The sequence below is a fragment of the Haemaphysalis longicornis genome, unplaced genomic scaffold (assembly GCF_048455015.1).
Source record: "Haemaphysalis longicornis isolate Haplotype H1 unplaced genomic scaffold, Haemaphysalis longicornis Haplotype H1 scaffold_13, whole genome shotgun sequence".
Taxonomy (NCBI): domain Eukaryota; kingdom Metazoa; phylum Arthropoda; class Arachnida; order Ixodida; family Ixodidae; genus Haemaphysalis; species Haemaphysalis longicornis.
This window is the reverse complement of record NW_027526233.1, coordinates 28,942,733-28,967,289: the sequence shown is the minus strand read 5'-3', so window position 1 is coordinate 28,967,289 and position 24,557 is coordinate 28,942,733. Positions and strand designations below refer to the sequence as shown.

The following is a 24,557-nucleotide window of genomic DNA, read 5'->3' as shown; positions in this document are numbered from 1 at the left end:
ACTAATAAATCATTTGTTTGTAATAGTACTAGTGCTTCCTGAGCAAAAACGTGCCATCACGCTTTATTTGTGAAACCCTTGTAAGCCTGTGCGTAACGTTAGTCTTTGGCTAAATTTTTAGCCCACTAGACAAAACGTTTAAAACAAGGTGTGTGTGGTTTTGTAGCAGTAATAGCAGGAATGTATCGGTCTGAAAATGGAATGCCATCATAATACGGTTTAAACCGTTAAAAAGCGGTTGTAGCCGATTTTTTGCGTTGCCTAAAGGTACAATAAAAATTAAAGATAATATTACTCCCTTAAGTGTTTCTGAATAATTTCTCATTTTTAGCGTTTTGGAGACACTTGATTCCAAGCAAATCTGAAGGAACAAACCTGTATGCAAACAGCAGTGTTCTAATGAGAAGAAAAAAACTAACCGTTCATTTTCTCCGCAGCCTAAGGTTAAATCGGTAAGGCAAGTTTCTATATCACTACAAAGCCTTTCGATGTTTTTGACTACTGTTTTTCCGGTAATGCAGGAAACGTGTTGTCCTACGCCAATAAAGGGATGATCCGCTTCCTTTTGAATATCATGCAAGCCGTGAATGAAGTTGAGTCCAATACCAACATCATTGCTCCGTAATTCAGAAGTGCACACAGCGGAAGGATAGGCTGACCCGCTAAATGCCAATTATGCTTTTAATTCAAGTTTTGATATCAAATACAATACCTACGCGGCAAGACTTGAATAATATCTACAAAACCGAGATGCGAAGAAATGCCATTCTGCTAAATCCCTGTGACGTTGGGGAAGCTGTCGCCACAAACGCGCATTCCACACCTCCAAGATCGTGATTTCCTGCTGGGCAACATTTGTGGCTGTGCGGCGCTGCCTGGCCATGCCACTCGTCGGGGTCCATGTTGGGAAGCATGTTCCGAGCCCTCGCCGTGATGTCGTACAGCGCCCTGTTGAAACGCGGATGCCCTCTCCGAAGACCTCACAATACGACTGACTTGCAAAGGAACATCGTGTGGCTTTTGAGTAAAGGAGGGCTGATAAGTGCTTATATACGAGCACCCGAAAGCAATGCCTTCAGGCCCCACTCATATCATGCGTGTTACATGCGCCATTGGGCCGCTGTTACCTTATGGTTTGTAAGCGTATTGCCCGTCCGTTATTCTTTGATCTGGAGCTGTTTTCGTGGGAGCCCTGTGTGAATGACCTTGCACAGCATTTTCAGGTGTTTTTGCTGTGCATTATTTCTTTTATTTCTACTTCCTCTGTTGTAATGCCCGCATCACACTTGCCTCAAACCGTATGACTGCCCGGGTAGCTTCGTGGTAGCAAGGAAACGAAAAACGGTATGGTACTCTCAGCCACCGATAGACATGACGCAAGTACATGGCCTCAAGCATCGTGGACACGTGGTTAGGAACACGCTAAAACATTACGGTGAGCGCGCTGGCACATGAGGAAATGGTGAACGTGCAGGTGAAAAAAGCTCCGGCTATGGCTTATGCTGCGTCCGCCCTGTTTGTAAATACGTGTAGTAAAAGCATCTGCAACTTCACATCTTCCTCACTTTAATAATAATGTAGGTTTGGCTTTACTGTCCGCGGTTATGAGTCGCCTCCTTGCAATGTGCTACCAATCGTACCCTTTCGACTACTGGTCTTACAAAAGTATCCGCATGAATCTTCTTAATGGTTTTATTCATAAGCGCTTACGAATGTACAGCTAGTCACTCGCTGTTAATGCAAAAATCAGTGAGGACGCTGGTATCCCAACTAAAGCAGTTGTCATAAACGACGTGGGTTTTCCGTCTTGCGTACATAAACTAGCTTCATTTTACGACAATGATGAAATATCGTTGATATTGGGTCCGAAAAAGTTATGAATAGAATTTACGGCAGTAGCTGCAACATTCGCCCTACGTTATGAAACAGCCAGTACAGACTACTGCAATTTGCAATTGTTGTGAAACAGCCGGTACAGAGTGCTGCAATTTTAAATTGTTGATAGTTGAGAAGCCAGCCGAAAAGGCGGTTTAGAATTGTACAGTTGCGGGTTAGCAGCATTTGTATAATAAACCGAGTTCATGAATTGCAGAATACATGTCCTTTGAAATCACCGAGGTGACCCTGAAGACTCAATTCTGCAGTGAGCTTAACATTTAAATTTTACAGCTAAACTTTAGTGTCTTCACCGATGCCGTTCTACGCCGATACGCCCTGCAGAAAAGCCAACGTTTTTGACGATTGTGTCCAATGGGTGATGTGACAGAAAAATGCTTCCCGTGGCCGGAATCGAACCTGACTCTCTCGCCTTATGAAATGCCGTCTATGCAATCGCTCAGTTTGGACAAGGTCGAATTAAACGCCAAGCAGCTGTTACCGAGTCATGCCGTTACTAGAAACCGAAACGTTAGGCTACTGCACACCCGAAAGTTGTTGTGGGTGTTATAGAAAAGTGGTGCGCATCCCCAGACTACACACATACTCCCATTTTGGGACTGCCCACCAAAGCATCCACCATGAGGTAGCTTCGGTTTCAACTACCGTCGTCAATAGATGGAGAGTTGCATAAACTCGTTTACAACCTCGCTCCTAGAACGGCCAATAGTTACACGCGCAGTGTTTGCTTAAGACGGCGAAAATGCTATTTTACCAAAGGGCACATGTTATAATCATACAGCCTCCACTCACCACTTAAACATGCCCATAAACATCACTTAAGCACCCTTTCCACATAAAATGCGAGCCTGTAAGTCCATTTTGACACCGAAGATAAAGTCCACATTTACTACGTTGGATTATACAGAAACGCACATTCAGGCACTTAAAATAGTTCTGTACTTTTATTTATAATACCTATAAAGCGAATTCGCAACCAAACCTATAAGAGTGCATAACATGGCTGCCTTCGACTTTACATGAAAAATCAAGACATTAAAAATATGTATCTTGCCAAGAATAACCAATGATCAATTCGTGCAGAACGATTCCTTCAAACACTCACAGCTCGCAGAACATGGCACGGGCACGCCAAATCCTTAACGCCCTTTTATTTTTTGAACGAACGCTTTATTTCTCCTGTTTCCGGTGCACAGTAACCAAATAGAACAAACTACCAGCATCACACTACAGAAATAAGATGTAGCGCTGCGAAAGACACGGACGGTAACAAGGACGGGACGAGCGCTAACTCGCAACTAGATTTTTATTGAAAAACGGCACCCACCCGCCGCGGTGGCTGAGTGGCTAAGGCGTTGCGCTGCTGAGCACGAGGTCGCGGATTCGATTCCCGGCCGCGGCGGCCGCTTTTCTGATGGAGGCGAAAAGCAAAAACTCCCGTGTGCACGAGATTTCGGCGCACGTTAAAGATCCCCAGGTGGTCAAAATTAATCCGGAGCCCTCCACTACGGCGCGCCTCATCGCCTGCGTTGCGTCGGCGCGTTAAACCCTACAGCCGAAAAACGGCACGCATATATCCATTCGACGTAATCACACGTGTGTGCTAACTAATATGAGAGGCATCCCGTGAGGGCACACATCAACAAACATCAATGAAGGTATTAAGGAGTGTACACTTTTGTCCGTAGATTAGCAGCGATGGCACGCTCACGCAGTTATCTCCTTTTCGCTTGATGTTGAAGGCTTCGGCTACTTCACGTGCTGTGACGTCCCGAATTCGTTTCAAAATTTTTGTTTTGTCGAATTCTGGTACAAAGTGCCATTATTTGTTTTGGGACGGTAAGTGTGATCCCGTCCCATTTTTTATGGAGAGGGCGCTGTGGGACTGTGTCACTGTGTACCCGAATTCGACAACACAAACATTTTGAAGTGAAGTCGTGACATCAAAGCACGGGAAATAGCGGAAGCCTTCAACATCAAGCGAAAACGAGATAACTGCGTGAGCGTGCCATCGCTGCTAATCTGCGCAAAAGAGTGTGCATTCCGTGATATCTTTCTCGATGTTTGTTAATGTGTGTCCTCACCGGATGCCTCTTAGATTTCTTGGCACTCACATGTGATAACGCCGAACCTATATAGGCATGCCGTCTTTTCAATAAAAATCCAGTTGCGAGTTAGCGCCCGTTCCGTCCTTGTCACCGCCCGTGTCTTTCGTTGCGCTAAATCTTATTTCTGTAATATGAACCAACTAGCCCAGCAACACGTCTTACTTTAGTACCAGCATCACTATTCAACAGCATCCATCGAAGCGACCCTAATAAAGTTCCGGCTGTACTCTGAATGTTTCAGTTTTGGGTTTTGATTGGTTCTTTGAGGGATGCCTATGGCGCAAATTTTATTGCCTTCCACGTTATCAAAATGTGTTTTCGACATCGCAGTTTTGTCATTATGCCCCTCCAGTTTTGAACCTTCAATCGCATGCAATAATCTTTAAATAAGTCATCAATTATTAAAAAGAATTGAGTCAAGTTGATACTTTTATTACTGAGGCGAACAGTAGAATTTATAACTAGCTGTTTGCGCTTTAGCACTTCATTACGGCCCACTGATTATTGTTTGCTTTTTATTTGTCCTGTATTGCGCTGCTCTAATTGAGCGACGCTGAATTAATTTAGACATATTTTCACCCCCATTCTTTGGTGTATTGAGTGTATGTCGGGCTGCCTGCTCCAGCTCGGCGGTTTTAACTGCGAATGCACTTTATAAGCGACCCTGAATTCCGGCGACCGCCGTCCGTCCACATAGCAACAGCTGCGGGTGCGCGCGCTCCTCCTCTTCCTTGGCAACGGGGGGAGATGGGCGCGCGCTGCCTGGCCGCTGACATGGCACATACCCACGTGGGGGATTGGCCAGGAATCTCCTCGTCCTCCTGGCAACGGGGGGAGATGGGCGCGCGCTGCCTGGCCGCTGACATGGCACATACCCACGTGGGGGATTGGCCAGGAATCGAGCGTGAGAAGGGCTAATGCACTCGCTTAAAGGAGTAGTGGCACTTTACTTGCGTGTTTGTGTGTGTGATTTCATTCCCTCTCGAACATACACTTTAATTCACCAAGATTTCCAGAGAGGGACTAACGGGGTGTGTGAATCCCCACTTGATCACGCGGGGTGTTAAATGCAACTAACGGGCGAATGCCAACACAGTTCAACATAACTCCCCCTCTTAGCATCACCCGTGCATTCGCACTTCCCCATGCTCCCCTTCGGGGAAATGCGAGTGAATTTTTTGCGGCAATTTGGGCGTGGTTTTTCTCTTTCAATCGTCATTTTCCTCCAATCTCTTCCCTGATTGACGAATTACGGACTGTATAAAAACAAACCCCTGATGATTTCTGGCAATACTTCATCCATACCCCAATCCATACCATATTATTTATATTTCGAGCATTCCCCATAACGATAGTTTGAATGTGATAAACAGCGTACCGACTCCGGTTTCTGCGAAAACGTTCGAGGGGAACAAGCCGCGATCAACTCGTGTCCCAGATTAGGTACAAGATGGCTTCTACGCGCAGGGTATAGTGACTCAGAATTAAAAGTGTGGACATCTACTTCCACTCTTTAACTACTGTCGCCCTTGATGGCATCGTACATTATAATCAACCTCATGTTATCATATAGATAAATTTGGGTTAAATACAAGGTTTCCAATTCAAAACTTTCTTTTGGTAGGTTTTAAATTAATTACGCTAATGTTCAAATTAATGTTTCGAATACACAGTTGGTGGGTCGAATTTTCTCGCGACATTACGGCAATTCTCGTGAAAGTCGTGTGCAATTAACACCTTACACATTTGCCGCGCAATTAGCCCACATTCATGGCCATTCCCTTGGATGTGTGACACGAAAAACATGAACAACAACGAAAACAGCTTCGTTTCGCCCGTGGCAACAAAGGAATCTTGTATATCATATTTTAATTCCAGTTTATACTCACCTTTTTCCTGTGTTTATTCACTTTCCTTCTTTAATTCCAAAATTCCATTTTTTCTTCTTCTCTCAGTTAGCGCCCATTTCCTGGCCAATCCCCCTGAGTGGGTACGAGCCATTTTTTTTTGGAACCAACCAGCGATATCCCGCAGACGGTGGTGGGCTGCGTGATTTCTTTCCTTTTCTATCACTACACGAAAATTTTAAGGGAGGTTTGCCTCCAACGGCTTCGAAATTGCAAATGAAATTAGAACTGTAAGAAGTTGCGCCGATCTACACGACCATTCTCAGGGGTAGTTGGAAGGATCCCCGTCTGCGCGCCATGGTTTGGTGTCGCCACTGCTGGCAGAGTTTGTTTTTGTCAAAACTGTAGGTTTAGAGCTGAAATGGGCAGAAATAAAATCACTAGTGAACAAATTCAAAACTATCTACAAGCGCGCACAAAACATGCACAAGGCAGCCAGTTCCTTCTTTTCCTTCTTTTTTAAGTGCGAATGCACTTTATAAGCGACCCCAAACCATCCACCGCCGCCGGCGGCGGCGGCGGCGGCGGCGGCGTCCGCAGTGCTCCTCTATATTTACAAAAGAAACAGCATCCGCGCCAGGCTTCGTTCCGAGGACTTTGCGGCCGCAGCGCGACGCTCTATCGGCCAAGCCACGGACGCGACGCTGATATCAGTGTTAGTGACGCGCCTTATATCTTTAACGCATTCAAACTACGTCGTCAGCGGCGTGCGTTGGCGACTCAGCGGCGTTATAGCGGCTTGATAACTGCGTGGTGTACACGTGATACTACAAACCCGATGGAAGAGATGGAAGAGAAGGCGGCGAGGCGGTGGGCTGCGGGGGCCGAGCGCAAGCGCCGCAAGCGGGCCGACAACCGTGCATTCGCACTTTCACATTCTCCCCCTCGGGGAAATGCGCGGGAATTTTTTTTCACCGCTGGGGCTGAGAGTACCGAGTTAACTTGTAATCGTAGAGCGAGCGACAGAGGACGAAAGCAAGTGAAAAATTATGAAGATAGTGCATGTTAAACGCCAAGTGTTACTCGTAAATGTTTGTTTTTGTCATTACGGCATGCAGAAACTGCGCCCGAGGGTGCGGCCGTTCGTGTTTCAAGGACCGTTCAGACTGTCAAAGGCCAACTCTCGTACTGCTTCGACTCAAATGTCATTGCACCCAAATTCCTTTGAAAAAACGCCGTGTAGCAGCTCAAAGGTGTCGTTCATGTCCAATGACATTCGACTTGAAGGCCTTCGAAACGCTCGTGTAGCACGGGTATGAGACACGCTGAGGAAATTGTTACTTCAAGGTTACCCGTCTGCCAACTGATCATTAAACACAAAGGTGCCTACGACCGAAATGATTTTCACCCCGACTAGCATTCCCTCCTCGTTAGATGTTCACTGTTGGCCCAGTTTCCAAACAAATCCACATTTATTGTGTTTCTTTTTATTTTGGCTCGGACTTAACTTATGTGTATGAGTACACAGCTGTATATGTCTGTCGTTGCTATCGTTTGCCACATGGACTTGTAGAGAAATAAATACCATGTTAAAAAAAGAGAAGATTGCAAAATGTTACCGCACCAGGCTCCCACTGTAGATATCCGGCTTGAGATCCCGTACGAAATCAATTGTATTTTCATGCTCTCTTTCCAGCAGGGGCCATTTTGGACCGGACAACGACAAAGTTTTAACACTGTGACCTTAAGGTTGCGCGCTTAAGAAAACATTGGCAGCGTAGCAGCTCCAGTTGCTGTAAATCTTGTTTGAAGACCGCAGACTTCGGCTTCCGCTTCCACATAAATGCCTCTCTTCTTTCCCCGGCAACCATTCAGTATTTTGCCCTCCAATTCCGTTTTTCCCACGATAAATACGGAGGAGGTTTTCTCAGGTCAAATTCAATTTAGTCTCGTGCCACTGCTTGAGCGCCATCACTTGGAAACTTTCGTTAGCTGGGAGTTGGGTGCCGCCATAAGGCCCAGACTCTTGGGCGAGCCGTTTTTGTATTTTTAGAATAAAACAATTATTTTATTTGTTTACTAAGTTTTATCTTAAAAACTATATGTGAACTCTATTCAAGTTTAAAGAGCAGAGCAAAAAAACATGTTAATTTCTGTTGTGCCTTTGTACGTATACCATAATTAAATACATACAAAACTATTTTTATGACTTATGCTTTTTTTTGTTTTTAAAATATCACTACAAAGTATAAAGTGTGCAACCAGCGGCAAATGAGAGCACTTTTACAGTAAAGGGAACCATAAATATGCGGCGAATGGATACTTCTGGGCGTGGTTACTGAAAGTACGCACCGAGGAGGATGCGGGGGAATGAACGTGTATCGAACGCGTCAGCCCTGGGGTAGAGTCCTCATTCCATGACCCCTTGAGTCCGTGTGGCTTCTTGGGCTCGCGGTACCCGCCAAAGTTGGTCGTCAGGGTCCGAGCCGGACAGTGCTCTCTCCCAGTGCTCAGGGGAGGGGAAAGGCGGGGGGGGGGGGGTTAGGTGGGGGTTGTCATCACTGCCCCACATGATATGGTAGGGGATGCCCGGAGCCTTGCAGAAGCGGCATTGCGAAGATTGCATACATCAGGCAAACTTTTTGCGTTGAAGGAGCCGAAGAGAGCCTATTATTCTTAAAATATCAAGTGCACATACGTTTCACCCTAGGGAGTGGAACGCAGTAGTCAGCAAGGAAAGCCATGGATACGCCATCGGCCGCCGTAGTAGACGACCACTCGTAGCGTGCCCTCACTCGCAGACGACACCGGGTTCATGGCCTACGTGTCTCTCAGAGTCGGGTTTGTGCCGACTTCCCAATGTGCAGCGTGAACGACGGAATCACGACTACCCCGCCCCTTTCGTGCCTCGGTGCTCGGCGGATATTTACACCCTTCGGTGTGACTCGCACGCGCCTTACTCTACTCAGGAGCAGTGAATTACGAGGCATGCGCCCGCTGACGGTTTCCCAGCCCAACCTGCTCCTTCACGGCGTCGTATCAAACAAATCACAGAAACCCTCGCCATGGGCACTGAAAACTTCGCAGGGTTTTTTTTCTTTGTGAAGATGTCGACAAGAATACGCGTTGGCCTTGCAAAAAAATAAATCAACACGACTTCAGAACAACTGCACCGCACTGCATGATAAATACCCTATTGACAGGTTCAGCCAAATGTTTTGTGCGTTTAAACATGTTGCTGCAACAGGATTACTACGTTGACATTTTCCCTTCGCTTACGCCTTGGACAAGGATGTTAATGGAGTGTGGATTATTCCAGGACCAATAGTGGGAAGACACCGCGCCTCGCTGTGCCCAGCCGCGATGGAGTGTCAAGGGAGAGAGCCAACGCTGGCGCAAATGGATGTGCAACAAGTGTTTATTGAAACTAAGTTGCTGCGTCGGTACATGAAGAAAGCCAACCATATGTACCAACGCGTGCTCAGGGCTATTCAAAGCGCTTTTGACTTAAAATCTTTGCGAGCTAAAAAAAATTACCCTCGGTAAGGCTGCCGCAATTTCCTTGATGTCTAGGTAAAAGCGGGTAAATATTTCTTGTAGCATTCACGTTATTTGCATTATTAAATGCTTTTCTTCGGGATCAAAATATAATCAATTTGTTTCACTTCTTTATTCACGCTATGTATTGATTGCGTAATATCGCAAGGATTCCAGGCATTACACCGACACTTCATCCACACATTTTAATACCTTATTGTGCAAGTTTTATTTGGGCGGAAACTGATACAGCTCGAAGCATGTTCCTCGTTTGGTCACTGAGATTGTTTTTTCGTTTTTGTACTAGAGCATCACAGCGAGAATGCTTCTTTGAACCCCCCCCCCCCCCCCACCCCACAAGTTTAAACGCAAAAAAAACTCGTTTATAAATTCTTTGTGACGGTACCACATATAGACATGGTATCCTTGGGGGTTCAGCCTTATAATGGTGTTTTTTAGAACAACACCCCAGGCTACCCTAAATGGGCGTGCTATGCAATACACGAAGAGAGAAGGAGAGAACGTGAACCTTTTTAATTCCCACGGGTGATTCTGCGCTTGGACGGATATATTAATGGCAAAACTCGTCCTGTAACTCTTACCTGCTTCGCGCGATAAAAAACATGCCCTAGTTTCATGCCATGAATGAAAGGTGAAAGCGGATTGGTGCGGCCAGTAATTAAAGAGCTTTCTGCCTGCATCTGCTGTGTTATGTAGTCTACCCAAAATGTGCATCAGTTAAGCAAATTTTCTCTAACAGGAATGACGATCGTGAGTGAAACGAACAAAAATAGATCTCTCCCGAGGTCAAAAGCGCATCGCTGTCCCTCGTGTCATGGTGTAAACTTCAACTTGAACGCGCCACCTTAGAGGACCCACATCACACCACCTTACCATTCACATCATGTTGGGTTCGGTTACCACGGTACTAACAAGAGTGTATATATTGGGTCCGCTGGCCTCTGGTACGGTTGGGTTGTTTGGTGTTTGACGTGATCGCCCAACGTGCATTTTAGATGGAAATGATCTTGGAAAGTTTCGCGTACCCCATGCCGTTTCGACTGAAGGGTGGTTGATTTTTTCTTGGCTAGTCTTTCTGAGAAAAGTTATACGGGGTCTTTAAAATAAATACGTTTCCAAAAAACAGCACCCACATTCACAGAACGCACATCTGCTTCCAGCTTCCATATTAAAACGACAACACACACAAACATGTTCACAAGAGATCCAGAAGAAACCAAAATCGGCGCGCAACGCAGCGCCTGTAGGGATTCTGCCAGCAAGAAAGACTCACCTTCCCTTTTGAATGCATTTCAATTGAGTTCAATGCTTTCATGAGAAATGAACGGAAGGAGCAATCCCAAACAGCTATTGCGCTGAGTAGCTGAACCACTTGCTTCTTAGTAGCTTGACGACTCCGCAATTGTTAGTCCTTATTTTGATCCGTGGGCTTGACAACAAACACGAGCTTATCGGTCATGGCGCACTTCGAGCTATCGCTATTAACAGTAGCTGCATGAAAGTCATTCTGACCTTGACTGAGAGTCTGCGATACAAGACGTGCCGAGTGTGCATTCTTTAACAGCGGTTCAACGAAGGCGGATAGCGTCTATTTTGCTTGCCTAAAAAATTAAATGTTTGATAATATGGCTCCACATTTGTCGTCGGTGCCACGATTGGGCACCGAAGCTTTTTAAACAGAGTTGAAATTGCCGAAAGGATAGCAAGTGGCATTTGAATCGGCATTTTCGTGCATGTTTCTTTCCGGCATACTCACAGTGCGCAGCTACATAAGTTCTCCAGAAACGAGTACGAGACACGAAGCCACACTTTTATAAATGAACAATTACCTTACTAATGAGTTGTTGAGCCTAATGGACTCTGAAATTTCTACTGTCTGCGATGTGGACAAATATGCGTTGGAAAGTAAATTGCGGTTATAGTTTGTCGGTTGTCTAATACACTCTTCCTCTAAAGACTCTATCGAAAATTTCTCGGGTCGAGACAACTATTCGAGAAGGAAAAAGTGGAGCAAAGAGATCTATCTCCGACACCTTTTTACCAACGCTGGAGACGGCGCAGGAGCTCCTTCGGAAGTCGCCGGGTCGTGTTGTTATTAACACTGCCTGCTAGCATATACATCACCCTGTATATTGGCCGTCCTCCCGGGAATAAAATCGAATACTTTTTGACAGCCGAGCTGTTTAAGCTCTTGGTTGAGCCGTTCATGAACAGAGCCACGCGCGCCACTTGCCGTCTGCTCCTGACGTCATTCGCGCTACGTCCTAAGGAAACCACTTGTGCTCATAAAACCTGGAGGCGCTGCGGTAGCCGCACGCTCTCGTACTTTGTTTAGCGCAAATGTGGGATGAGAGGACAAAAGAAGATCCGGACTACCCAAGAAGAGGCCACTGATCAGGAAGGAAGCTGCGCTGCCAGGCGAGAATAACACAGGTTACGACGATCCGAGGACTCCAAGCGTGCGCGTGCTGGTCAGCTTTTGAAGAAACACCGCCCCCGACAAAACGGCCTCGGCTATCGAGTCATGGAGATCTTTTAGCGTCCCGTCCACCGATCCCTGGGCCGAGCAAACAGCTGCTTGCAGCAAGAATTCCTAGACATCGAGTTCGGACACAGCTGCCGGTTCTCCGACCACCTTTGTTTTGAGGTGAGCCTCTTTACCATGAGATCCGTGCGCAACGCTAGGCAGAACGTGGTGGCCTTCACGTGCGTTCGCGCCTGAAGTGAAGAGCACAGACACCGAGTTCCCTATGCCCATTGCCTCCAGTTCGAGCGCCTCTCACGGGGTCCACATTAGGAAATATGTCAAAGTTTGCAGACAAAATGATTCGGGCATGCCAGTCACGGAGAACTGTCAGCGACAACTTCGCAAACATGAGTAAAGTGCCACACCAGGCTTTCTGGAAAAGAGAGAGGTTACCTCAGCTCTCTGTTTCTACACCATTGAAGCACTAGTGCTAGCTGCGGACATTTTTCAGATACCTTTTGAAAAGCACACCTAAAGTTGCGTCCTGGAACGACTTTCTCCTTAGGCATTCGTCGGTTGACAAGGACCAGGAATTCGTAAAGAAATCAATTTAAACAGAATAAGAATACCCAACTGATCCTAATGAACTTCTGGCCAAGTTGCGTTGCATGGTTGACGAGTAAACCGCAAATATTACACCAGGAACGCAAACCATCACAGAAAGCCTTCCGGCTCTCCGGTATTATATCAAAACTTTGCGAAGCAACAACCCCCGTGCAAAACTGGTAAAAGAGCTGCAGCATCAACGACAAGGACAAGTTCGTTGCACGCGGTGAGCGTGTGGTGCATGTTATTTCTCTACAATATGGTCAGAAACACGTAGGGCAATTATCAGGATGCTTGAACGTACGCTTGCGCCGGCATCAAGGAACTGGGAATAATGGGTACATGAAGCACCTCAGAAAACTTTACCCGAAATTCAAATGGACACCTTGTTCGAACGAGACTACAATAATAGCAAAGCACAAAAACAAGCTTTCCAGAGATGTAATTGGGGCGGCGGAAATGGTCAGCCCTGGTGACGCCTGTAAAGCTTGCCATTTTTCAGTTTACCCGCCAAGAAAATTCCATACCTCGCCTGTGGATAATTCTGTATCGACCCCACACTGCTTTCTTTGCGTTTTTGCTGTGGGTTTTGGTGTAGCAGTTGACTCACATTGTTCGGTTGCTGGCTATTCTTATCGGTGGTGATTGCCCAAGGACTAAGCCACGGACGCGACGTTGATATCAGTGTTAGTAACGCGCCTTATATATTTAACGCATTCAAACTACGTCGTCAGCGGCGTGCGTTGGCGACTCAGCGGCGTTATAGCGGCTTGATAACTGCGTGGTGTACACGTGATACTACAAACCCGCTAGTTCTGCATTCTCTCACGTGACTGCGCCTCCTCTCCCTTCACTCCGGTCGGCGCTTCGCAGCTGCGGTGCGCTGCGGTGCGGTGCGCTCCTCCTCTCGAACATACACGTTAATTCACCAAGATTTCCGCAGAGGGACAAACGAGGCGTGTTAAGCCGAACGTGATCACGAGGGGGTGTTAATGTAACTAACGGGCAAAATGCCACCAAACTTCAACAAACTCCCCCTCATAGCATCACCCCGTGCTTCGCCCTTCCTCATACTCCCCTTCGGGGAAATGCGGGGGAATTTTTTTGCGTAAGTATACATGGTCGTCCTTACGAATAAGTGTTAGCTGGACTTAGCTCTCGCCCCTTCTTTCCTCCTTTGTCTTTGCGTAGCTTTTTGCCGTTGCACGTCTATCAATAAATAAGCCATACTTAAATCCAGCCAGCTATACAGTAGCCAAACCAATAATCACAAAATACTGTTTTAACTGCAGGGATGTTAAGTTTGATCTTGGTACGTTGACGCTCGTAGAAAAAATATCATCCGGCGTGAGGCCCGGGGGCCCGCGTCCTACTCCACGCGTGCCACGGAGAGCAGGGGCTCGGACCCATCCGGCGCAAGGCGCGGTCAACCTTCGCCCAGCCCCGCAGGCTGAGCCGAGGAGCAAGAGGAGGATAAACTTTATTGGAAGCATCGTAATGTGGTGTGGGGCCCTCAGTCCAGGCTCCATTGTGGATCCCTGCCGCCACAGCCCTTTGCACCAGCCTAAGCTGGGAATCGAGACCAGAGCTGGACAGCTCCTTCTCCCACGGCTCACGGGGTGCGCTATACTTTGAGGTTTGGGGTTTGCGGAACACTCCCATACCATATGGTACAGGGTGACCGGGGCAGCGCAAAATTTGCACAGCGGGAAGTACTGAGTGGGATGGAGCAAGTGAAGTTTTGACGGATGAGAAACCGTATATGTTAGGAGGAGCCGGAGGTAGTGCTCCCGCCCTTTGGTTAGAGATTTATGACCGGGGGGATAGATCATTCTTTGGCACTTACAGTACCCCGTTATATCTTGATGCGTAACAAAAGGACACGCAGTCTGTAACCTACACCCTCGTGCCGCCTGGCGGGATAGATCTCGGGCGATGTCGTGTTGCCCTGGAGGGTTGACTGGGCTGGCGTCAAAACCATCTTCACTTTTCTTTCGGGTGGCTTTTACCGCAGGATGTCCAGAGCCGTCTTGGAAATTCTACCACGAGGGAAGTTTCGGCAAGCCTTTTGCGGGTCCGTAATAACGGTATCTGCATTCGTCTGGGAGATGGCCAGAGCAATGCCGCTTCCTCAGCCTGGTGAGTGGTTGTGAAGGGCAAGGTGATGCTGGGGAGGTGGTTCACTGTTGAAGTAATCACGGTGGTCATGGCTCCCCATCTGGCGTAGTGGGTGGCGTCGGTGTAAACCATGCGGTCTAGGTCCCTGTGTCGTTTGTCGAGAGTGCGCGCTCTTGATTCTCTTCATCTGCGTGATGAGTGGGGTCCATCTTACGGGGTAAATGTGATTTTGAATATTTATTCTTATTTTTGCAGGTACGTGGCGTAATTGCTGGAATATTTCTTCGGGGATGCCATTTCCATTCTGGTGAGAAGACTCCTCCGTCAGGGCATCGTGTTTAATCGTAAACGCTGGCTGGCGAGGTGCGCCTCGACTAGTTCGTCGGCCGTCTTATGTAGGCCCAATTTCAGAAGTCTGTCTGTCGAGGTACTAATAGGGAGCCTCAGACAATACTTACAGCTTTCCGGATCATGGTGTCAATCTTGGCCAAGTCACCCTTGCTCATTATAGCACAGAGAATGGCGTAGGTAAGGCGTGAGATGAAGAAGGCCTCTACCAGACGAAGGGTGTCCGCCTGTTTCATTCCCCTCGCTTTGGTGGTTATTCTTCAGAGCATGTGGGTAATTTTTCCCGTTCTGTGACTGAGCCGGTTAAGAAGAATGGCGTTTGAACACTCGTATTGAAAGTCATACCGAGGACTTTGATGTGAGGTGACGGTAGGATGGTATGACCGTCCGGGGTGATCTCGATGCCCGGATCTTGGACTTTTAACTACTCCCTCACCGCCAGCGTATTCATTATTAAACCTAACCTTGGACTTCTTGAACTATCTATCAGATGAAAAGTATCTCGCATCTGCGTCTTCCGCAAAATCTACTTCACCAGTCCTGATAATAAACACGACCTTCTCTCACCACCTGCTTATATTTCCGAACGTATTGATCACAGATTTAAAGTTAGCGTGCCGAGCTCTCGAAAAAACGTGCACTTCAATTCAATCTAACCAAGGACAGCCACCCACTGGAACCACCTTCCCGCATCAATCGCCAGAAGCCCTGACCAATCAAGACGGCCTTTATAAGCTTTGTATAAACCTTACCCACTGCTCTCCGTAACAACCTCCCAGGCCTGGAGAGTATAAAATAAATAAATTAATTAATTAATCAACTGAGGATGCAATTCAGTACCACGGTAAACTGCTCTTCACACCGAACACCACTTTTAAAGAGACATTATTAGGCGGTTGTACAGGGGTTTCATTGCTAATTCTACATAGTTGAACAGTTGTTTTACTGGTGTAAAAATTAACACTTAATACAATTACAAAAGAAACTCATCCAAATATTCTCCTTTATTCTTTCAAAAGCAATTCAATCTATATAAAATAATTGTTTGTAAGAGCAAGCGCCATTTTAATCATTTTCAAATAATCGCTTCTGCCTGATTTTAAATCACGTATTTTTATATTATGCTTAGAATATTACAGAAGCAATTGGTAGCGACAATTTTTTGTATGGACAGGGCAGAAGAATTTATATTTTCACGCATTCTACCTGCGCCTTTTCCAATCATATAAGTGCAGTCTTACTTTACTGAACCAACACAAAAAGTCGTCTACTGGCTGCGCCATTTTACTTTACAAAAAAAGTACGGGGAATACAACTTTTCAAGGTTGTGTAGGAGGGCGTCTGGCGGCAGTTATGGTTGATCTCCGCTTTACGTCCTGTTAAACTTAGCGCACGCGTTTCGCTAACTGAACATCTCCAGCAACACCCAGCAGAAAAGTTTGTTTAGGAAGGTGACCATCGAGCGACGCCTCGTGTTCTGCTCTCGTTGAACGTGCTGCAGAGCTTTTTGGCTGCGACGGTGACGCTTCACCATCCACTTTGTAATGTGCGGGAGCTGGCTAACGTGTACGGATGAATTTTTAAACAAAATCTTTCTATCTCTACCAGCAAACGGTTCTTTCGTGGCGTGCGGGACACCAAACTCCCAACGCGGCGTAGGTGGCGGTAGAGGGAGGAGGTGTGTAGGGTTTCACTCACGAAGCAGACTTTAGATGGCGCGACGTTCGCCCAGCTCTTGCCGTGCCAAAGTGCCTGCTCGCGGCCGGCGATGTCGGCGGTACGGCTTTGTCGTCTACTTTAGGAGTGGTAGTTTTCGGCCTGTTTCGGCGCAGCATCGCGTTCACTACGCGCTGCCTTCGCAGAGCTTGATTGACTTGTTCTACAGCACCTCCAGGGTAACCCGCACCCTACTGAATTAAGTGTTCGTACGGCAAACATGCGTTTAGGATTGGTTTGCAGGGGGGGGGGGGAAACAGTATGTGCAAACCGAATACAGACATCTGGTCGCTAAGAGACGCTACCTTTAGCGCACGGTTTGCTAAGAATGGGACTCCATTTTCTAAATAGGTGAATACCAATTTGGGTGCGTTTTAACGGGTGTTACAAAGGCGCATGGAGCACCCGGTTCTGATATATACTGATTTTAAAGTTCCCTCACCTTCCGCGCAATTCAAAAATTTATTGAAATAACCAGTTTCAATAGGTATCAATGGGATTCACTAAGCTCACATGTTGAATTGTGTCGGGGTCTGCACTTGTGACACGCGATGGTGTAGCCACAATTGAGCCCATCCGGATGGCTAGGTCCCCCTGTCTCACCCTTCGAAAGACGCTCCTTTCCGTTTTCTTTCTGCGGATTCACGGCAGGGCTTCAGCAGCGGTAGCGTTCGCCGCTCCACCCCATCCATGGCCGACGCTGATGCTGTGTTCGGGACGGTGCACCCTCAAATTACTGGTAACGGCTGGCGGAATCTCTGGTTTCACTCTTTTTAGTGCCACGTGTGGGAATTCAACTGACGTCGGACGGGAAATTGATGTGGGAGTCGCTAAAAGCTTTGCTTTACAAGCACCTTCAAAGAGTGGATTGGAGCCCTGTAATGATGGAGTGACGTGACCTTTACACGAGGCGCACGTGTGGCATTCTGCCCTTTAATAGACGTTGCACAAAATATATACACGCACAAGGACACAGTGTTGCAAACCCAAACACTGAAACCGAAACTGAAACTACATCAATATATACAGGATACAACATATTTCCCTCCCTCAACTTTTAGTAAATCTGTTAGTATGTTAGTACAGGTTAATCGCGCTTAGTTTCTACATGGCAAGAGAATACACCGCAAGAAAGAAATCGTATAACCCGAATTACAAATACACATCAAAACACTACATCAGTGAATACACTCAAATAGGCACACCAACACTGAGAAAATCCTTGAACACATTCACAGTTCGTGTCCATATCTAGCCGGTGGCCGTCTGTCTCGGTGCGGTTAAATACGACTGCCGGGTGGGCACGACACAACTGGTTGTTCTGTGGTGTTTACGGGCGGCCGTGACACAGTTTCTGATGCAGGACACTGTTCTGTGGCTGACCTGGTTGGCGAAGCAGGATCACATACTGCACTAGGCACAGGTTGCGCTGCAGGAACACTTGCCTCTGCAGCCGCTGGCTGCCATGTTGCAGTGAGAAGTGTCGCATCGCCGGGGTCGTGATAAAGGGACGAGTCACGACAAACGGGATGTTGCTGAAGGCCATTGTTGCTCGTGCGACGAGCAGGCACCTTGCTCAGCTTTGCGGCGTTCCAGGTTCTGCCGTCATCGAGGAGGAAGGATGCTGGACCACGTTGCTCGACGACTTCCCTGGGCTTTGAAAAAGAAGTGTCACCCTTGAATGAAACCGATGGTTTCTTCACCCGCACCATGTCTCCTACCGCCACCACTGTCGGCTTTGCCGCTCGCCTCCTGTCGGTGTAGGCTTTGCTGTACTGTTGCCTGTGCTTGACACGCTGTCGAAGCCTGGCCAGTTCCTGATAGGGTGTCTTCGCAAACGACTCTGGCGATACGCCGAGGATGTCAAGCTTTGTCCTTGACAGCCTTCCATGAAGCAGTACCGCAGGGGCCACTCCTGTTGTGGCGTGAGGTGTACACCTGTAAACGGCGAGATAATCCCGTACAGCAGTTCGCAGCGAACGCTGTTCCAGACGAGCCAGTTGGAGGTACGTCTTGAATGTGCGGTTGAACCGCTCGATCTGTCCATTTGCCTGCGGATAATAAACAGATGAATGCGACAGGCGGATCGCTCGTTCTTTTAGGAAGTCGATAAATTCTTTTGAGGTGAACTGGGGCCCATTATCGCAGACTATCTCTTCAGGATACCCTTCCCTCGCAAAGATATTGAGCAGGAACTCGTTCACGGTTCTTGTAGAAACGTCTCTGCCCAACTGCACTTCAGGCCATTTTGAGAAGTAGTCCACGAGCGTCAGTGCAAACCTGCAATCTGGAGGCGCCCTCTCCAGGGGACCAACGATATCAATCGCCAGTTTCTACCACGGTCTCTCCGGTAGCTCCACAGGTTTCAAAGGGGCAGGGGACGTCTTGGCCGATTTATCCGCTGCTTGACAGATGGTACAATTGTGGACTGCTTCTTCCACATGACTGTCCATGCGGGGCCACCAAAACTGCTCCCTAAGTCTGGCTTTGGTGCGTCCGATACCCTGGTGGGTTTCATGCGCTGTTGCTACCAGTTGAATCATGAGAGATGAAGGAACGACGAGCCTCTCTGCCCGCAACAACAATTCTCCCACTACTGACAATTCCTCTCGAACTCTGAAATATGGTTTCAGCTCTTCACGCAAGTTCTTATGCGAGGGCCAAGACCCCTGTACGTACGCCTTCACCTTCTGAAGCGTGACGTCAGCAAGAACTGCTTGTTCAAACTGCTCTCTCGTCAGGCAAGTTGGTTGGACCATGCAAACAATTTCTTCCTCAAAAGTCAGCTCCGAATCTGCCGCATCGACTGGCAACCGCGAAAGAGCATCGGCTACTGTGTTTGACGAGCCTTTCTGGTACTCCACCGTAAAATTTTAACGTAGTAGTCTTGCACACCAACGTGCAATTCTGAGTGGGCGGCGGCCTGAGCCCTGCGAGGACAGAAGTGAAACGAGTGCCTGGTGATCTGTTCGGAGAGTGAAGCTACGCCCCCGCAGGTAAGAATGCCAATGTTCGCATGCCCAAATGCAGGCAAGTGCCTCTCTTTTGCCAACTGCGTACTTCCTTTCCGCCGACGAGAGCGTGCGCGATGCAAAAGCGACAGTACGAAGTGTGTTACCGGCGCGCTGCTGGAGAACTGCTCCGAGTCCACATTCAGACGCATCAGTGGAAATGATAATTGGAAGTGCAGGATCAAACATCTGCAAGACCAGATCTGAGGACAATACAGACTTTATCCTGCGGAAACTTGTATCCACCTCAGCAGACCAGGCGAACTCTTGGTCTTTCCTAAGTAGAACTCTCATTGGCTCCACCATCTCGGCTAAGTGTGGAACGAACTTGGCGTAGTATTCTACTAACCCAAGAAACGAACGGAGTTCGGCGGCATTGTTTGGAACTGGAGTGTTCACCATTGCGTCGACTTTCCCTGGCAGTGGCGATATACCAGAAGGAGTCACCTTGTGGCCCAAAAATTCAAGCTCCTGAACTCCGAACACACATTTACTGTTCAGGTTCAGACCTGCGTCCTTGATATGCTGCAGAACTTTCTCAAGGTTCTTTAGGTGCGCCTCAGCCGATTTACCAAACACAATGACGTCGTCAGTGTAAAAGAGGACACCAGCACAATTGCGGAGTATGAGAGACATCATACTCTGGAAAGCCGCAGGTGCTGACGCTAGCCCAAAACAAACGCGTTTGAACCGGTACAGCCCATCATGTGTAATGAATGCAGACAAGTCCCTACTCTCAGGATCCAGGAGAACTTGGTGATAGTCAGAAGCTAAGTCAAGCTTCGAAAAATGCGTTGCCCCCACCAAAGCATGAAGCAACGCATCCATGTGCGGCAGAGGAAAGCTGTCCGGAACGATCGCCTTGTTAGGTTCGCGTAAGTCTACACAAAGTCTAATACTGCCATCTTTCTTCTCAATGACTACAATGGGGGACACCCATTGTGATGCATTGATACGTTCAATGATGTCCAAGCTTTCGAAGCGCTGCAGTTCAGGAGAGACGCGTGGTCGTAACATCAAAGGAAGACGGCGAAGTTTTGATGCTACCGGCTGAACACCCGCACGTGTCGTAATCCTGTGAACAAAACCTTCTGCAAGACCCAGCTCATTTGTGAAGAGGGAGCCAAACTTTTGCTGAAGTTCAGGTGGCAATTGCGTGGACAACTCGAACGGACATGACACGGCTACTTCGGCATTCGGTACCGTGCTGGTTTGAAAGCACTGCAGTTGAGACCCTTCAATGCACAGCTTCAATGCCTTAATACCATCCAAGCCTATGAGAGAAGTGCCCTGTTCGACGACATAAAACAACAGCGGTGCGCTGCGATTCTCGAAGGAAACTTCCGAAAAGAAGCAGCCTCTAACCAAAATTGGCCGTTTTGAATAATCCAGAAGTGTTACACGAGGAACGGGAAGCAGGTGCACACTTGGAAAATGCTGGTCAAACACCTTCCCCGAAATAATTGAAACCGAAGAGCCAGAATCAACTAACAGTTTCAATTTGACCTTCCCCACTTGAACGTTAATGTGTATTGCAGATGCAAGAGGCGGTTGAACCACAAGAACCTGGGCAGTTTCATCCTGCGACAATCTATCAGCTGAAACTTCGTTGACAACTGCATGCGACCGTTTCTTGTTGCAAACATTCTAAAAATGCCCGATACGGCCACAGAAGAAGCATTTTCTTCCTTTAGCTGGGCAGCGTTGCCATGAAGCGCGATGCTCGCTAGAACCACAACGAAAACAATGCGAAGAATTCGCGTGTTGCTGCAAATTCGACGGACGGCGCTCTCGAGAAGAGGGGCGGTTCCCATGCGTACCTGCCTTATCACGTTGACCGAAAGTGCGAGCGCGCGGCCGTGAATGCGGTGACGGCGACAAACTGTCCTTTTCGCAGGAATGCGCAGATACTGGCTGCACAGAAACAGAAAATTCCTTCATTTCCGCGGCTGCTTGCTCGATTTGACTCGCGAGAGCAACTGCCTTGTCAAACGACAGGGAAGACCCTTCTAACAAAAGACGTTCACGAACGCAATCCGACGACACACCGGCAACAAACTGGTCGCGTAACGTCTCTTCTGGCGATTTAAACGAGCACATCGCGGCGAGCTCTGTAAGAGCGGTCACGTACTCTTGAACCGACTCGCCTGGGGACTGAATCCGGCGGTGAAATCGGTGGCGCTAGACGACCAGGTTGCAGGTAGTGTCGAAGTGCTTGGCAAGTGTCGCTACCGCGGAGGCGTACACGTCTGGCGTAGCTGCAGCCCCTTGCTTCTCCTCGGTCTTCTCGGCCGCCTGCGACACAGGCAGGGTGCTGAAAATGCGTTGACCTTCGGGTCCCAAACAGTGAAGTAGAAGAGCCTTGCGACGCTTTGGGGGGAATTCGGAAGCACCGGATGCCAACAGGTACACCTAGAACATGTCGTGCCATCGTGACCATGGTTGGACGGGGCGACCGGGTGTCGGGAGGAACGGCTCCGGTGGGATGATTCCGGCGAAAGCCATCGGGTAGGCGTGGCTGGTTGGGTCCCGGGGTATTACATGAGAATGCGGTTCTAAATCCTCGTCGCCATTGTAATGATGGAGTGACGTGACCTTTACACGAGGCGCACGTGTGGCATTCTGCCCTTTAATAGACGTTGCACAAAATATATACACGCACAAGGACACAGTGTTGCAAACCCAAACACTGAAACCGAAACTGAAACTACATCAATATAAACAGGACACAACAAGCCCTTTTTTTGTTTCCGAATGAACTGCGATGTTGCAGTTTCCCATAAACTTCGTCTGCCTTTCCTCGCGCATGGTCGTTATTCTTTCAATGCGGGCTGTCTCATGCTGCTATATACTGGTTTCTAACTTATGCGATATTTCTGCTAACACACAGTACCCCCACCAAACAGTCCCAGGTGAACTATATAGTACCACTGTTAGTGCCTGTTCCGTTCTTGCATTTTGAAATGGGGTTCTCACCTGTTTTTACTCGACAGAATTTTGGTGCTTCTCCGGCAGAGAAGTAAATTTGGCCGAAATAAACTCTCAGCTCTGCACACGGACCACTGAAGGGCCATCAAGCTTACCTAGTTGTACGTGGTTACGATTTACTAAACAAGTGCCACGCTTTGCCGACCGTGTGTCAACGCAGCTGTGTCGACTGCGCTGGCACTATTCTTTTTTACAGAAATATTTCTTCCATGGGCAAAACCTAGTTTTTCATTACACTTTCCGATTACTGGGTGAGGCTGCTCTCGCTACATGCACTCCCCATTTTAATTTGATTTGACTGTACGGTTTATCGCGCCGACGTAAGAGAGGCGATTTGGCGCACCGTAGTGGAGGGCTCCTGACTAATTTTGACCACCTGGGTATCCTCAACATGCGCCGAAATCTCGTACACACGGGCATTTTTGCTTTTCACCTCCATGCGGGAAGCGTGCGGGAAGCACACTCTTAACGCGTCGGGGCGTTTGGGGAGGGAAGGGAATGGGGGACGGAGGGTTTTACTCATAGAGCACACTAGAGATGGCGCCGCGAATTTACCCAGCGTTCTCTGCGCGCGAGTGCCTGCTCAGCGGCGGCGACGTTGGCCGTACGACTTTGTCGTCTGCTTTAGCGGCGGTTGTTTTGGCGCCGTTTGTTAGCAGCTTCGTGCCGATTGCACGGTGCCATCCAAATGCTTGATTCACATGTTGATTCAAATGCTTGATTCATATGAAGATACATGGGTATCTTCAACGTGCGCCGAAATCTCGTACACACGGGCGTTCTTGCTTTTTGCTTCTATCAGTAAAGTGGGTGCCGCAGCCAGGATTTGAACCCGCGACCTCGTTCTTAGCAGCGCAACACTCTCCACATTAAGCCAAAACTTTACATTTGTGGTACCGAATTTCGGGCTGGGCGTCTGTCTCCCACCCAGCACAGTCAACTCTGATAACCCAGCAAGGGTTGACAATTTTTCGCTTATGACAAAAAACATTGCACTTTGAACAATTTCGGTAGGAGCTCCATATTGTTCTGTAGAATGGCGATATTGTCTGCGGAAATAACTTCCCAGCAATGCAGTTGGGTTGAGAGGAGTGGAAGACTTACAGGTTATAAGTGTAAGATTAGATTTGCTCAGCTGCCTTTCCCCCATTGGTTGTTGCACGGTGAACCATTTACTACTGCCCCCTTTATTCTCTGCTCCGACGCAGATGCCACGTTCGCGAGTAGTGTGTAATCCTCACAACGCGTGTTGTAATCCCGCCCCCCTCACAGGGCTCTATTTCGCGCACTCTGCGGTCGCTTCTTCGCAGCGCTCAACACATGTCCTGTATAGCAGCAGCCGCACCATATTAAAACTATAATTAACTTGACACCCAATTTCCGGTGACCTGTGGGATTGCCGTAATTCCTCGCTGCTCAGCTTGTGATTCAAAACGCCATATTCCGATACAGCAAAACCACCAACAAAGCAAACCACAAAAGAGTGCCAGCTTTCCTTGGCTTCCTTTTTCCCAGCGCGATGAAATTTACTCTAGTTCGAAAAGCGTAGTTATTATTGTCACTTCATGGCTGGTTACACGCGCCTTCCCACAAAGAACAAAAGAATGAAAGGATGCCTCGTGGAGCAACAAACTAACAAACAGCGCCCAACTAACCACGGCACGTGCTGAAGATGGAGAAGGGAGACACGCGCCGCGTGAGACGAAACTGGGTGGCAGCGGTGCTAGGCCGATCGTTTTTCGAGTCACAAGGTGCCTTTCAGAAATCTTTTGTTTTGTTTCTTTTACCGCCAACAGCGACTTCTTGAGTTTGTGCCTTGCTACACTTGTGGGGGTGCGGGGTATCGTGAAGCCTATGGTTACGAATCCTCTTGCCTCGCGTGCACTGAGCCCCA

At 48.0% G+C, this 24,557-nt stretch overlaps 1 pseudogene; it reads right to left on the bottom strand.

The window, feature by feature from the left end:
- Positions 1 to 21,171: 21,171 nt before the first annotated feature.
- Positions 21,172 to 22,357, bottom strand: LOC144163757 (uncharacterized; annotated as a pseudogene).
- Between the last annotated feature and the right edge of the window lie 2,200 nt (positions 22,358 to 24,557).